General features: G+C 37.6%; 1 long non-coding RNA gene across 1 annotated transcript in view; it reads left to right on the top strand.

Moving 5' to 3' along the window:
• LOC129349153 (uncharacterized) overlaps nt 1-15,951 on the top strand; it is a 28,330-nt gene extending 12,379 nt beyond the window's left edge. Inside the window, exon 4 of the long non-coding RNA XR_008602046.1 lies at nt 15,814-15,951. This is a non-coding gene — a long non-coding RNA (uncharacterized LOC129349153). The remainder of the gene's footprint in view (nt 1-15,813) is intronic.
• Nucleotides 15,952-17,193: the final 1,242 nt, after the last annotated feature.

Here is a 17,193-nt window from a genome sequence, read left to right as displayed (position 1 = left end):
CTCAGAATTTTCAGTAGTTTTTGTCAACCTAAGTTTCAAGCACTTGACAGACTGCAAAAAAAAAAAAAAAAATCCTATTACATTTTCTCCTGACTAGATCCTTGCTTGTGTTGCATCTACTCTCAGATGTACGTCACTTTGGATAAAAGCATCTGCTAAATGAAACTGTAGAATTGTAGAATTGTAATGTATGAGTAAGAAAGCTTCAGCTGACCCTAGATTCTTTGGAGCTAATACACATTTGGGATAAACTGCTAAATTCATTTGGACCTTAAACTGAGAAGAATGTATACATTTTTATTGTATGACCTTTAAGTTAAAATTGATTATTATTTAGGTCCTGCAGTTTTGATATCATTTGTAAGCATGCCTCAATGAAATCTAGTGGGTCACTCAAAGCATAAATATTTTTGCAATATTCAGTCATAGTACTCAAGTAAAATGAGTTGTGAAAATGTATTTATATGAATTGTCAATTTGCTGACAATGACGTGAATACTAATAAATCAAAATTATATTTAATAAAATTTCTGTTAAAAAAACAAAACAAAAAACTCTTTATAGTACTCTTGTGTGAATTTTCAGGGAGCTATTGCCAGTATTTGTGTCTATGCAGTGATCTGGCTGAGGTAGATTCATTCTTTGCTACACCCTGTGAGGTTATGTCAAATGTATGACATGAGAGAGTACAGTTAAACAGCCACAGTCTGCAGCTCGCAGACCAAAGCCTGAGGGAGTGCAGTGCTTTGGTGCCCAGGGAAAACAAAGTCTCAGGCCAGAGGTTTAGGGTGTTGCCTGGCTCCTCTGTCAACTGCGTTTAACATGACAAAGCACAACTCTGACTCAGACCACATAGATAGAAAGCATCTGACTATGTCAGGGGAAAAAGTGATATGTCAGTTGTTTCATGCATATATTGTGTGACTGCCACGTATGCAGTGGAGTGGAAGTTGTAGCCTGGTTTACAAAAACAAAAGCCAGATTTGAAATTTCCAGTCCAAAACACTCACATTTACAAATGGATGATGGGATGTATTCTATGTACTTAGTTTATGTATAGCATCCACCGGAAAAAGTAATTAAAGTAGAAAAAAAAACGCCCATTACTCCTTAGCGTTATGGTGACGTATCTTTATTGATCGACAACAGAAGTTTTCTTATGTACAGTTGTTGAGTTTGACAGGTAATTACCGAAAATGACAGGGAAAAGAACCGACAAGACCTTTTCAATCACAGACCTATAGATACTTTCACTGCATGAATAATATCAAGAATGGAATAAATAATTGTTCAAGATTTCATCTCCTCCCTGTGCTACAGGAGCTATACTTAAATTCATAATGATTATTCATTGTCTGGCAATATATCTACAAGACTTGTTCCTTAAGTAATAATTTGAAAGAAAAAAGAATATTTGTGGAACATTATTAGACATAATGTTGTACTGAATACAACTAAATAAGGCAGGACATTTCCGGTCCGGCCATGTCTTCCACCCACTGTTGCATTCTTGTCTGATTTATATTCCAGAGAGCAGTGTGATATTTCCTAAATTAGAATCTTCATTAAAAGGTGTCTTACTTCTTCCATTAGATGCTGTCATTGTGGCAATGCTGTAACCCGTCTGATGTAAATCCTCTCTGCTTTGTGGTGGCTCTGAGTAAGATACTCCGCAGGGCTTATACGCATGCCTGCCAGCCATATCGCATGGAAGTTCACACATCCTGATGAGCGCACACAGGCAAAGACACGCATAGACGTTCGTGCAACACACTTAAAAGGCACACAAACTCATACACAAGTAACACGAGCACATATATATGCATGCATATGCTCACATTCTTCGCATAGGTTGAGAGAAGGGGAGAGAGCGCTAGACTTGTCATCCACCTGTCAGGAGCAGCAATAATTTCAAAGCGTTTCTCTCCGTGGCCTCTGCCACACGCCCTCCATGTTGAATACTGGAGAATAATCATTTAAATGTCTCCCAATCAGCCCTTTTGCCATCTTCAATTACACCTTTTCAAACTTACATTTGTATAATTTTCTAATCTAGCTGAGGCGTGGGGCTGTCAAATGTGCCAGAGAAAGCAGCAAAGCACCAGCGAAGACTGACAGATGGATCCACCAAGATAGAGAGGAATGTCTCTGGATCGTCCATATGCCCTGGCACTGCTGGTGGATTATGGTCACATCCGGCTGGATTTTTGCTGCCATTATGAGAAGTACTAGTGGCTGTTTATAACCATATCTTTCATTTTATAATTAAAACAATGCAAAAATACAAGGTTCCTACAGGAACAATGCTGAGGATGAAAAACTGCAGACTATCAGTTTGCACAACACTTGATTACTGCTACTTCTTTATTACTGGGTTTCAGCATGACACAGACTGACTAGTTATTCTGGTCTAACTTATTGTTTGTGCTTTCAGTAGCCCTAATTCTGCTCAGTATTGATTTTCTGTCATTTCACAAGTCTAGAACTTACCACCTTTGTGTGGAGCTACTAAGGGGTAAAAGCATTTTGAAAGGGCAGCTCTTGGTTGAGCTTAGTTTCTGGTAGTGCCGTTCTGAGTAGATGGATGTGGAGTGCGAGTATAACCCTGAGTCGTCACCCATTACGGTGTTTTAGGTTAAAACGCCCAACTGCCCACCACTCTCCTAACAGAAAAAAAGCACCTGAAAGGACAGTGAATGGTGCAGGGCACTCGCTGCTTTCTGTCTTTTTCTTCTTTTATTTCTAGAACTGAAATTATAGAATTATTTTAGTGAAAATAATACTGCATGACTAGATACTTTATGTCCATGATTTTTCTTTCTTTCACTCATAATAATATCTACATTTACACATTTGGTGTACTAAATGTAATGGTTACATACCCACAGCAAGTTAAGAACACATATATTTCTAAGGGCTTTACTTACTTACCCACAAGATATAACACAGTCACAAGCTTCATTAGGAAGAATAGAAATGTAATCAGTGTGTCTATCTACCAACGACAATGTAAATATCATTTTCAAATGCTCCTCCGAGGACAGAAATAAGAGATCAGTGGCAATCATCGTCACGGTAATTTTCAAAGATTGATCAGACACATGCTCATGCACACAGACACATAAACACACACTGATTACTTAACACCGCTTGTTGGTAACAAATGTGATGCTTCAGCTCTGCTGGCAAATCAAACAGCTTTTAGACTCATTAGGAAAAGATCTGAGATCTGTTAAAGTGAAACATGCGTCCTTGGTTTTGACTCAAATACCTGAACCAATCGTTCAGCTCTCAGCGTTGGAGTCGAGGCCTGCACAACGAGACACATTCACCTGCTTAAAGCATGAATGAAGAAATATGCTGAAAGTTCATTTAAATAGGGGTAAAATGTCATTTTATTTGATACAGTTCCGATATACATACCTCCACATTGTAGTCTAATACATAGATGCTACAATAATAAGAGATGTAGAAAGCTTTGGCATTGTATGTGTGATTATGAGTTTTTCTTTTTAGATTTTTCAAGATTATTGTGATAGAGCGAAGATACCATCATGCTCTCAAGAATATATACACTATATATACACTTTGCTGTAAAATTGTAGATGCACTACGTGCGGAAGGGCTTTTATAAGATGTCCATCATTCAGGTGTCTGTAAGTCTTACTGCAGTATTGCAAATATCGTACATATTTCCAGTGGAGTAGAAAGAAAATGCAGCACAAATATGTTTCTGTTTTCTCAAAGCAGTCATACTTCCATCACAGGCTCCTCTATCAGGATTAATGATAAAGTCCACGACACTACTTACATTATATGAAGAGGCAAGTGGGAAAAAAAAGACACAAACAGACATATGATGCTGTTATTACATGTGCTAAAAAATATACCAAATATAAAAGTCCACAAATTAATCATACAGCTTGATGATAAGGCTCGAGCAAAACCTGAGTGAACACCTTATGTTTAAACATTTACAGCTGTGATTAAAATCCATCTGTCTAATCAAGCAGAAATAATAATAATAATAATAATAATAATGAATAAATACATTTGTAGTCAACAGCGATGTATTAACATTTCACAGGGGGGATGTCATTTTTCAGGATACCCACCATTTGGCTGAGCTGCCCTTAGTGCTGAATATCAGAACCACACTGGCTACAGCAAACTGAGAACTTAAAGGGAATATCTGCTTCTTGTAAACATGTTTTTTTTTTTCCCTTTTATTCAGTGGGGTCTGTGTATCCTTCTGAAAGTGGAGGACATCCACTGATATTCTTACATCTTTCACTTTTTCTCCCACTGAACTCCATTTCCTTGTGAGTTTGATTAAATTCCAAGGAGCAGGGCTGGGTGCAGCTTTACAACACAGATGTGACAATTTAATAAGGCAAAAAAACAGAGAACAGCCCTTCTTTTGTAACCATCTGTTTAGTCTATGAAAGAGAGACACTCAGAGAAAGACAAACATTGCTATTATGGTCATTTAGCGCAAAATCCTGCAACACTGCATTTTTCTCACATTACTCCTGTCCTTAAATCCTCCATACATGCTAGTTTGGGTTATCTGATAAAATATGCTTCCTCTCATAAGCTCACGGTGTTGAACAGCTTTCTGTGTGAGGACAAGTGTAGCTGTTCAGACTTTCCCAACTCGACTTCTGACAGACACTTACACAAACAGAAATGCAACACCTCTGCATCAGATTCCTCACCACGGCTGAAGGAAGAAGTCCGAGAGAAAGTGAACGAGAGGGTGAAAACAGACACACACTTACACACCACACACAGATATGTATGTATATATATAAGGATATATAAGTATGTTTGTCTGTATACATATAGACATACATATATGACTAATGTAGTTACCTGAACATTTTGTTCTCAACCTGTTCAAAACGAGACACCTTCAACTGGCTGCGAATAAGAGTCATCTGTCAGAACTAATTTCAGACTCGCTCTCCTTTAAGTATCAAAACTAAACTGGGCTTTCCTCTTAGAAACCGGGAGAGAAAGTCGACACAAATCACACAATATAATCTTTATGTTTAAAGACAGCTGTACTAAATCCTTAATTGAAAGTAGGAATCAAATGTACCATGAATGATCTCTTTTACAAGTTTGAGGGAGCATGCAGAAATGTGAAGTAATCCACTGGAGCTGTTTTATGTATTAAGACACAGCCAGGCACTTTTATGCTTTTCCAATAATGTAAAATGACACTAAAACAGCAAAGCCGATGTTTAACACTGACATGTGGAGGCTGAATATTGTTCTTTACATGAATTTTACATTGCAGGGTAGTCATAGTGACTCATCAAGCAACTCGCCCTCCTGTTGTTCAGCACAAAACCTGTCAGATGGAGAGTTTTTGTTAATCCATACATTCTTAAGACTAACCGGCATTTACACTTGTAGCGAAATTATGTCCTGTAACCCTAACCCTTTTATTCAAAACAGAACTTTTACATTTTTGCACAGCCTTGATTAAATGTTACTGTATTTGGATTGTGGATTTTAACTTTGCTTTTCAGATTTTCAGGGTCAGATGTGACACCTGCTGGGTTAACTACTTTTTCCAGCTACAGTTCTCACCTTTCTTTGAGCTAAATCGTGCTTTATATATAACAAGGTGTCTGTCCCTATTCTAAGATCATATATAGCTGTAGGTCTACTACAAGGGGTAGTAATATGAGTGAAAATCATCAGCCACAAATGCAACAGTTCTATGATGTTTTTACAGGCCCTCTGTGGCTAAGATTCACAGGCTTTATTGTTGCTGAATTTAAACAATACAAAATCTAAAAAAAAACAAAAAACAAAACAGTGTTATCAAAATGTAATCTTCTGTAATATAGTATAGCAAACAGTTTGAGATAACTGACACAAAATCATGGTTGTACAACCAAATACAATATTTGTGCAACATACACCTTAAGTTATATTTGGATTTCCATTTTCTTGTATTTCCATTTCCTATTAAACTTATCTATTTATTTTTAGAAACAAATTGATCACAAAGAAAACTCAAATGAAATGAAATAGCCTTTCTTACAAGATATTTCCCATGCAATTATTGCATAATTACATCATAACATACAATATCATTAAAATACAAGCTAGGAAGAAAGGAGGTGATGCAAACATTCTGCTTCCACTGCTGTTGATCAGCTTGTCCTCCACTATTTTATTGGAAAAACGATGAAAGAGAAGATGCAAATGTACAAATTTCTCTGTAAGATGGATGCTTGAGTCACGTATCAGCAATGAATGTACAAAGTACTGACTGAAAAGTGAGTCCTTAATGCAAAATTGTTGCAAAATACAATTTCAAAGAAATACACATATTGCATGATTATTTTAATTTCATGTGGTGAAATATATATATATATATATATATATATATATATATATATATATATATATATATATATATACATACATATAAGATTTAAGTTCCATTTTAAATTAATTTGAAATTAATTTATTATCTTGATATTTTGGTATGTTTTGGACGTCGATTTACATGTTAGTCAAAATACATCGACAGATGTATGTTGTCTAAGTTTAAAATGCTGCTTCAAGATATTTGAATAGATATTCATATGAAGTGTGCGAGATACAAGAGTTTTGCGTAAAAGACAAAGCATGCTGCAAAAGCAACACACAAACAAACTGACATACTGCACAAAATTTTTAAAGAATCATAACAAAAACTAAAGGAGCAGAAAACAGGGTGGAAATCATCTGCCAGTAATTGTCTCAGCGAAACTTCCTTCTTGAGCTGAAAAGCGAGGGTTTGGACCTCCGCTGCAGCTGATAAGGCTTTGTGTGGAGTTAGTTATTTTTTGGGGGAGTGGTACAACCCGACTAAGAGACTTTATTGATTCAAATTAATTAATCCACTTACAGAGGAAGGGGATTCTGTAGCTCTGGAGCGACTTAAATAGTCCACACAAATTAAACAGTAAATTTGTTGCCTTTAATGATATTCCCAAGTAATTGAATTGCAGGAATGTTTCAAAATATGTGGCATTAGCATGCAAAAACCATGTGTTTTAGCAATGGATAACCCAAATAAATTTGATATTAATTAATTTTTGATACGGTTCAAGCCTATTTAGTGTGATTGTAATTACCATCTCTGCAGTGAAGTAAAAGCATGTGGATTTTAGTGAGGAAGAGAAGATAAAGCTTATACATATTTATGTTTCAGATTGTTAGCAAATAATATACAGAAAAATATATGTGAAAAGAGGGTTACATGTGCATTTATCTTCGAAGCACTCCATTTATATAATAGGAATTATCAGAATAACATTCCTACATGTACTTTGCTAAATAATTCCACTGCTGCGCACTGAGACTGCTAACCATTATTTGAGGTGACGCTGTGTATTTTTTAACTTTTTTATATATATATACTCAATTTGGCCTGGCACGAAAGTTGTAGGTGTCCCATATTGCTCGTGTTCATCTTTTTTCCTCCCTAATACTTTGTGACAGCCATACCACAGCATCCTTAGCTAATCCCAACAGGAAAAGCATAGATTAGACATTTTGTACCTGCACAGATGATTTTACATGCACTCCATGACAACTGCCTCTACCCATGCCAAAACCAAAAAAGTGAAAACGATAGATGGTAGAAAAATAAGTAAAGCATAATTATCCCCTTCTAATTTACTGAGTGAAGTTGGTGGGATAATTGATGCAGCGTTGTTCCTCACACATCTGTTTTCCGTGACACATGCCACTGTGTGTATAAGCATCTGTGTGTGTGCGAGTGTATGGGAGTGTGCGCAGGTTTGGCACGCTTCCGGCTTGAGACAGGAGAGAGTGCCTTCACACCTTTGCTGAGGTTGTTTTCTTCACACACAAACACACACAGACACACACACTTTGGTAAGAAAAAAAAAGAAAACATCATCTCACTGCCATTACACTGAGAAATACGGTGTCATTTTCCATCTGTGGTGGAACTTATACTATGCTGCTCTTTAAAGCATCCAAACATTTCAACTGCAATGAAATCTGAATACAGTCTGCAAATTGCGATAATTTGTAATTACTTAATTCCCCACTGAAATCACTCTAATTAAGAAACTCTCCTGCCATTTTATAGATGGTTTAGTGTCGCATGTCACAGCTCATAAAATAAGTATGAATGCATGACATGTATGCAATTCTACAAGGTTAATTTGTGGACAATAGAATAAAACATGATTTTGAAAAAGCGTAATGTAGTGGACATTTCACTGTTTGCAATACGCAGCAAAAGAACATTCCCATCGTTGCGTAGATTTGTTAATATTTTAATTTAGAAAGTAATTTTGACTCTAATGGTGATTTTAGTCCTAGAATACATTCCACACAGTGACACAAAATCTTCCATGCCATCAAATACACATTCATATGAACAGGGCAGTCAATAATTTCAGGATAAACATATTCACTCAGACATAACTTTTACATCTTAAGTGTGTGAAATAAAATGCCTGTTTTATACCCATCTTTATTATTAATATTTCTGAGATGTTGCAGTTTTTTCTTGGAGTTACTGTGCCTCATATATTTGCACCAGCTATGCTGCATCACAATCACATTACAGCAGATGCAACAGGATGACCTCCCCAGTCAAAGCTTAACCCCCCACCCCCACTTTTAAAGGACCCTATGGTGAGGGCTAATGAAATACAACTCCTTTTCCAGCTCCCCAGTGAGTGGAAGAGGATTTTTCTGATTGAAAACTTCCTGGAGATGTCTTGCTTGGTTTGTGAAACGTTGTAATTACTGCTGGGGGTCTCCTCCCGCTCTGTTTGCGGGGGGGCTGAGCAGCGTTTGCTCGCACTCCAGGGTTCTCCTCAGTTCAGCACACTTAGGCCCGTCTAATTAGAGTCTCTGCCACTTCTCCTTACTGCTGTCTCCATGCACAGCTGGGGACAACCCCCAAATCAAGCTGTGGCGCACAAACGCTCACCGACCGATGCGAGCAACAACAGGCAACACTCTCTGTGCGATGTGAACATTAGCTCCTTCCTCTCTCTTTTTTATCCATCCCCTCCCTTCTTCTCTTCTCCAGCATCACCTCGGTTCTCTTTTCTCCATCCTTCTTTTTTCCTTCGCTTTGTTCTCCCTGTTCTCCTCACCAAGCTCAGGCACAGCAGCTACAAAGAGCCCCACATAGGAAGATGAGAGGGAGCAGAGAGTGAAGAGGGTTCAGATGTTGCACAGGGCTTGTGTGTTCGTACGTGCGTTTGTGTTTCCGTGTTTGTGAAAGTCTGAGAGTGTGAGGCGGCAGGAGATCGCCAGGGTAGTGAGAGTCGGTAGTACACCCAGAGGCACTGAGAAAGAACAGAGAGAACACTTGCCCCCCCATCAAGAGCAGTTGTTCAACCCCCCGAGGCAAGGTGATGCAGGGATGGGGGGAGCAACGAAGGGCGGAGAGGTGCCAGGCAAAGCTACACTCCTCTGCTTTTCTCTTTCACCTGTTCACCTTTACAGTCTCTTCAAACTCTCCCCCACCCGTTCTTTATACCCAGTGGGTTCATGGAGACTGCTGGTGTAGATTTTTTTTTCTGCTCTCCACTCCTTGTCTCAGATAAAGTTGAGAAAACACCAGCTGTCTGTATACTTGTAAGTCTATAAGATACAAGCAGATGTGCTAGTGTCTTGTACAGGTGAAATTCCCATGGATGCAGGAATGTGTCTCTTTGCCGTTGTGTGTGTTGGCACATTAAATAGCAATTCAGCATAGCTGAAAGTACGCTCCATTGCAATACAAATGAGCTCTTCTTCAACTGTCTAAGCTGTTTTTTCCAGTATTTATTTACTGATAGTCTATGATACTAACCTGACAGTGAGGTCTGTAACTACCTTTGTCCAACCTCATCTTCTGAACCCAGGATGGAGAGGATGTCATCATACTGTAAGACTGTGCATTCATTATGTATGCTGCTTGCATGTTGCTATGCATGTATGCATGTGTGTGACTGTGTTTGTATCTAATGAGGCTGTGTTTGTTTCAGTCAAGAGGGAGGGAACAGTAGTCTTTGAGTCACAAACAATGAGGGATAAAACAGTGCGTAACATAGAGCATGATGTATCCTCTGGGACTTTTTCATACACATACTGTACACACACTCACACACACACGCAATTCCACACATATAAACTGAACATCCTTGCACTAGCAGTTGGGAAAAGGAACAAAAGTAAGAGAAGCCGTGTTTTGCAGAGGGCCTTGATCTGATCATTTTGAACAGTGTATATGTACACAGTATATATTTGTCTATATTTCTGCAGTCCTATTCATTGCTCATATACACGGGTGTGTTTATATGGGGAAAACAATAGTGAAATAGGCCAAACGACCTTGTTGTCACTGAACGGTTTGATTTTGCACCTGGAGACTTTAAGGGAAGTGGCCATATCTACCAAATACGTTCTCAGTTCTGCTCTGGTTTTCCTTCTTTTTCTCTCTCTTTCACTGAGAACACACACCTGCAGTCAGACTTCAACCACGCACCATGCTTCAGTAATCTGCTGACTCCCTCTGATTTACAGCTTTGTGCCTGGTGAGTAGCCAAAGAACTCTGACTGCCTGGTAACTTTACACTGAACACTATTTATTAGACCCACTCACCCACACTGTATACCTTACCAAAAGGATGGCAGCAAACAGCTCGAGTAATGACTGGGTTTTATGACTGAATTTGTAAATGTGTGAGATGAGTATCAATGCAGCCAAATAGAGTGGTCCTTGAACATAAGCTTTGTGCATCTCTCTCTCTCTCTCTCTATGTATATATATATATATATATATATATATATATATATGTATATATGTATATATATATATATATATATATATATATATATATATATATGTATATATGTATATATATATATATATATATATATATATATATATATATATATATATATATATATATATATATATATATATATTCAGATCTTCAAATTGTCAGAATGATGCTGCCACCACCATGCTTCACTGTAGCGATGTTTTTAACCAGGTAGTAAGCAGTGTCTCACTATAGTGTGAGGTGAGGAGCTCTGCCCAAGAATCTTTTTCCTCATATTCCCACAGTTCTTTAAATGCTGTTTGACATACTTCAAGAAGGTTATCAGGTATTTTTAAGTTGAGTTGATTTCATCAAGCTGTTCACCATTAAATTCCGATTGCTGGAATACTGTAGAGTGGTTGTCCTTATGGCAGGTTCTCCCATCTCTATCTATATATACTATTCGGTCTCTGATTACCTTTCTAAACAAGGACCTACCTGATTGTTTACTCAGTTTGCTGAACGCCCATCGCCATGAGTCTTAGTGGCTTCAAACGTATTACTATTATAAAGACGACTTGCTTGCTTGTGGGACCATTCAGAGCTTTAGAAATTATTTTATACCCTTGCCACAATTTTATTGGAGAGTTCCACAGGGAGTCACTTGGACTTCATGAATTGGTTTTTGCTCTTACATACACTAGGAATTGTAGGAATACAGGTATCTCAGTTTCTAAAGTATGTCCCTTTAGTTTGCTACAGGTGGACTCCAATTAGAAACATCTTAAGGATTAGTAAAGCAAAGTGAATGCATTTAATGCTGATTTAAAGGAGCCCTGTTTTTTAACCTTTACTTTTTGGAAGTTAAGTATGATTAAGTATAATTCTCCACTAACAGCTACTATTTGATATGTATCATTGGATGTACTGACAACTATCTCTGGAATACTTTGTTAGTGAAGAAAAATTTAAAACATGATTGTCAGGCAAGTTCTGGAGTTATAAGGAGTGTCTTTTTTTTCTATGATATCTAAGCATGTTTATGCAGGTTTGGAAAATGTCAGTCACAATCTGAATCTAAAAATATGTGCATCAGACTTTACTGTGTTAGTTACTTGCAGCAGCTAACCCATTGTTTTTACTGCCAGAACATATGCATCCCTTTTACCTCACACAGCGTCTTTGCACCTTTACCTCCCTTAGAGTCTGAAAAGCTTTGGAATAGGCAAACTTTTCCTGGCCAGATATTTTTTTATATGCACAACAAATACAAAGAAGCCAGGTTGGAGGGAAATACTAGATTATCAGAATTGCCTGATTGTAATCTAGAACAACAAAACTGTTTTTACTGCTTAATATTTAAAGTTAAATTTAAAAGAAATTCAAAAATATAGATTTCTTGTTTTAATTATGTTTCTTCATTTGCAAAATCCTGTGTATTTATGGATTTTAGGTTGATCACATATGACAGCAGCAATGCAACTATTTATTTAAAATATTGATTATTAATAATTATTTAACAGCAGCAAATGGTTGCTTTCATCTTTTTTTTTTTTTTGCCCAATCACAACATCCCTCTGAGAACATAACATAACTGAGAACATAACTGTCAAGAGAGCAGCTCTTAAAATGAAGCGTGTCTTGCTTTTTCCCACCACGGTGTAGGCAGTGCGGATGGAGTTGTCATCAGTTTAGTCCTCACCCTTGTTTTAACACATCTCCAGGGATCTCTGCTTCTTGAACAGACATTTACATTTACTCTTATGCTGATTTTTTTCCCCCCTCTTTAAACTTGTTTCTTGGCAGGTTGACCTGTCGAGAGGAAGCCCAAGGTGCCTCACAGCCAGTCGAGCTGCATTGAAAAGCTGTTAGAACTGTGTTCAAAAATGGCTTCTCTGGTTTCAACCTCTGGGGAGCTCAGAATACTTTAGAGAGCAGCTTTGCTATCGATGCCAAACATGAGGACGCAAAATATAATCATATAAATGCAATCTTTAAAAAGTTTGGAAAATGCATATAATGTCCCTGAGGATATTGAATGTGATACATGGGTAAAGAAGTTGTCAGTAAAATTGGGGCTCCTTGTCAGTATAGAATTGTTAGAGCAGTAGAGAATTATTAGAATTAATAAGATCTCACAAATGAGTTAATCAGTTAATCACATTGCTTTAATTCTGGTTTTTATGCGAGTGCATGCTTTTCCTACATAGAACTGAAGCATATGCTTTCTATGAAAAATGAATGAAAGACTACCAATGTAAAGCACATCTAAAGAAGTCCTTGATGAACAATACAAGGGAACGACAGACTGAGAAGTCTCTCACAACAAGTCTAATATGTTAAAACTAGCCTTAAGCAGAACCTGATGTAAATTCACAGTTTCTCAAGGCTATACAAATGAAAATCAGTCATGGTTTGCAAAAGAGGGAGCATCCCTATTGCCTTGTCTTCAAAAGCAAAGATAATTGCATAGAAGAAACCGTGTGAGTGCAATCTTTTAAAAAGACAGAAATCTGTCCGTAGCATTGTATATCACGCAGACACAAGCATAAATGTGCGCTAAGTAACAAATACATGTACAAACACACATACGAAGCAATGAAATGTGTGTGATGTATTTTGCTGCTTGTGTGTGTGTGAGTGTGTGTGAGTGTGACAGAAAGTGTGAGTGAAATAAAGAGGCAGACAAAGAGAGAGCTGCATGGCCTCCCATCGTAAGGAGGAAGAGTGATATAACTGCGAAAGCAAGAGGACGTGGGAGGCAAGCGGGTGGGTGAGGGGTGAAAGGGAGCCCATCTAAACTAATTTTGAAAATCAGAACTTCTTTTCTAAAGTCAGCATTTCAAATCAGAGCGTGTCCCCTCACATTTAATGCATCATTTTGCAAAGTGATAAATTTGTGAATTAGACATACATCCTTTTTGCTTTTAAGATACTGGGCCTCATAAGGGAGGGAGCAGTGTGGAGGATTTAAGAGCGTTTCGCCGTGTCAAACATTAAAACCCACAGGGAGAGCATCAGCACAATTAGACGAGGGTGAAGGAAAGAGAGAAAAAAATTCACAGACAAAATCAGGATCTTAAGAGCAGCGGCGTTATTCGTCTGTACAGTAACGTGGTTATCTGTCGGGGGTGATCCTTTTAAACGCTTCGTTTGCAGGGATAAAAGCAGAGCTGAGGAAATAAACTTAGTTCTGCCTCCAATCTGCAAATCCTTGGTGGTCATGGAAGATGATCCCAATTTGCTTCTGAGCAGCACTGTCAGATCTCACAATAATAAATAATTTAAGACTTTAAGCAGCAATTATGCTTGATAAATGTGGAAAGCCTGTAGACCACTGCTTGCCTTAGCCAGACGATGCTGAGGTTCCTGCAAAAATACACCAGTCGCTACTTATGTCATAGCCAATAAATCATGCAGAAAGGTTAATGAGAAAAATTTGATTTAATATCAAGTACAGTCCTATAATCTACTACAGGTCTTTGGGTTTATGTACAAAGTCTAGAAATGTATTTATGTATTCTTGATAGATGTTGTTTGCCCTGGTAATAAAACACCAATTGAATTAATTACATTTATTCGACCCTTTAAAGTCCTGTTGAAATCATTTTTAACAGTTTAAAAAATACACCTAACATTGTTTTACCAGCTTGATGCTGAAATATTTTTATTATGTGACTTTGAACTGATGACATGCTTGAAAAGTTTACTACAGAAAACACAATGCTGGTGTTCGAGGTGTCAAAGGCTCTACGTACTGTATATAGAACATGGTTAATTAACTGTGATTTGCGGAAACTATACTTTTTAAACAGCTATATGCATTTGCCATCCCACATAAGTTAACTTACATTCTTGTTATCTGTTCTATAGCAATATATTCAAAAGATATCTAACTGGGAGTTTGGATGAACAATAATAGCATGACTATTTAGATAACATAACATTTTCCCACATACAAGCATGTCCAATATAAACACACATATAAAACATGATTTTTCCCCCCACATTTGGTGTAATAAAAATGTGTTATTGTAATTTCTATAATGTCTCATCTTCATCTAATGTGCAAACCCAAAGTAGAAAAAAAATGTACACTGTATACTAACTGGCCTTGCAAATTACCTCAGCAAAATGCAATAAAATAAATTAAATTGGTGTGTAAGAAACTTATGACACTAGTGAGGGTAATATGTTTTTTTTACTTATCACTGGCAGAGAAGTCAAGTCTGTCCCTTAGATGCTTATAAGCAAACTAGTGGTGTCATTCACCTGACAGTTGATAAATCCAGTGAGATTGCAATGAAAATAAAGTGTACTTGATGTTAATTTATCCTGCAAAACTTCATTAAAAAATATATATATGCCACAGCTGGATTTTTTTTTTTTTACATGCTGACAAGGATTCCTTGAAACAGTAACATAATGTCAGATCATTGGACACAAAAACTGGACTGATAGGTTGCCAGCTAACCAATCAAACAGCAAGTAAACAACAAATAGAAGCAATCTGAGCTAAGGTGTGCAGGGAGATGGGGTTGTCTGAGTTCAGATATCTGTGCTTCGGTTTGATTTCTCTCTGTGGTGTGGTTTGTTCTCCCCTGAGCCCTCTGCCTCTTCTGTAGACCCATCTTTGCCTTTTGTTTCTACCTAGAGTATGCCAAATCATCAAGTCTCCTTCAGCTTCCAAAGCTGCTCAGATGAAACAGTAAATGTAGAACAATAATTCTGCAATTTAACAATAAAGGTTCAGAAATTGTTCTCTCATGCTTAACATGTTTGCTGATTTTTACAACTTAATGTTGCTAGATTAATCGTTTTATAAATGTACATTCAAAATAAACCTCCCCCCAAATCATCATTAGTTCCTTTTCTGGAAAGAAAATAGTGCCAACACAGCATTTACATTTATTACTGACTGGGAGTGTTTGATTCCAGGACTACTTGAGTTGTGAAGTCTGTTAAAAATCTTTTCTTTTTTTCTTTTTTTCATTTTTAGGCTGGTGAAGGCTGCAGAGGGAAACAAAGCCAGAAAACACTAAAACTGAGACAGAGACACTTAGAGAGAAAAAGTGACTTTATGGGTTATATTTTGGCATGATGGACAGTAGAAGAGTCACTGTGTCCAGTTGTGGTTAGATGTTTTGATGGCCACTGGAATCCAGTTGGTGAATACCTACATTGAACCACCGGGGCAGAGGCAAGACTGTTAGGCCACGGACAGGCAGGAGCCATTGGTCACCACAGCTTGAAAACGGTGCCCTCATGCTGTTTGCTCCTCTCCTGTATGGCCACCGCTGTGTTTTCTCATGTGTGGATATGAAATAGCAGCAAATATGATGTGATGTGTGGACTGAGTGCCACCTTGGAACCAAGATGCATGTTTACTTTGTTTTATGAACTTTCTTATGAGCATATGATTAATTATTAAGGGTTGAGGAGTAGTAAGACAATGGAGTGGAATTTTATTTTTGACTTATAAGTCATATTCATCAGTGTAAGTAGCTTAACTGTATGGATGTTCACTGTGAGCCAAGTGATGTCACATTATACCTTCACACTGTTTATCTCAGTTTTCAGATTCATTTTTTAAAAAGTTTCTAACAACAAATTAAAGGGCAAAAATAATAACAAATGCAAAAAAAGACATAAATGTCATGCATTTTCTCCAAAATGTGTAACGAGCCAAGACGGTTAACATATTTTCCTCAAAGACACACATTTCTCTAAATCCAGAAGTTTGATTCATATTTCGTCAAGCAAATACTTCAAATACAGCAACTGTTCACAGACTAACAACGAGTTTATCATCTGCAGAGATTCATCATTACCTCACATTAGAGGCTCGTAGAAACAATCATTAAGCCTGACCATTCCAGGATTATGTGGCCACAGAGGAGATGAGATGACCAGAGTGTTAGATTTGAAAGAATAACACAGGAAAAAGAGAGAAAAGTCTTTATCCTTTTCTTTTCGCTTTTCAAGGCCAACAAGGTCTCTGCTTTCCCTATCATCAGTCGAGCTGGAACCTCACAGTGAAATGTTGAGAATTGAAATGGCATGATAAGCAATGGCATACTGACACCATGCACTGTTGACAGAATCTTTTAAAGTTAACAGGCCATATAATTTTCCACTAAAATATTAGTCCCATTTCCCACAGGCTGGGGTTAGTCATGGTGAGCTGGGACGACTGTTGGCCGTACTGTGTTCTGGTGGGGGCAGAAATAAGCTTATTATCAAATATGACTCTGAAGCTGCTTGATTTCTTGGACGCATGAAATGCCCTGTCTCTTCTGTGAGGGTGGCTGGTAATGCTGAGTGGCAGGTACTCCAGAACAGCGCCAGGGTCCAGTCTGTCGCCAAGGTGATGACGTTA

This window comes from Amphiprion ocellaris, chromosome 6 (assembly GCF_022539595.1).
Source record: "Amphiprion ocellaris isolate individual 3 ecotype Okinawa chromosome 6, ASM2253959v1, whole genome shotgun sequence".
NCBI classification, from domain to species: domain Eukaryota; kingdom Metazoa; phylum Chordata; class Actinopteri; family Pomacentridae; genus Amphiprion; species Amphiprion ocellaris.
This window is presented reverse-complemented; position numbering and strand designations above follow the sequence as displayed.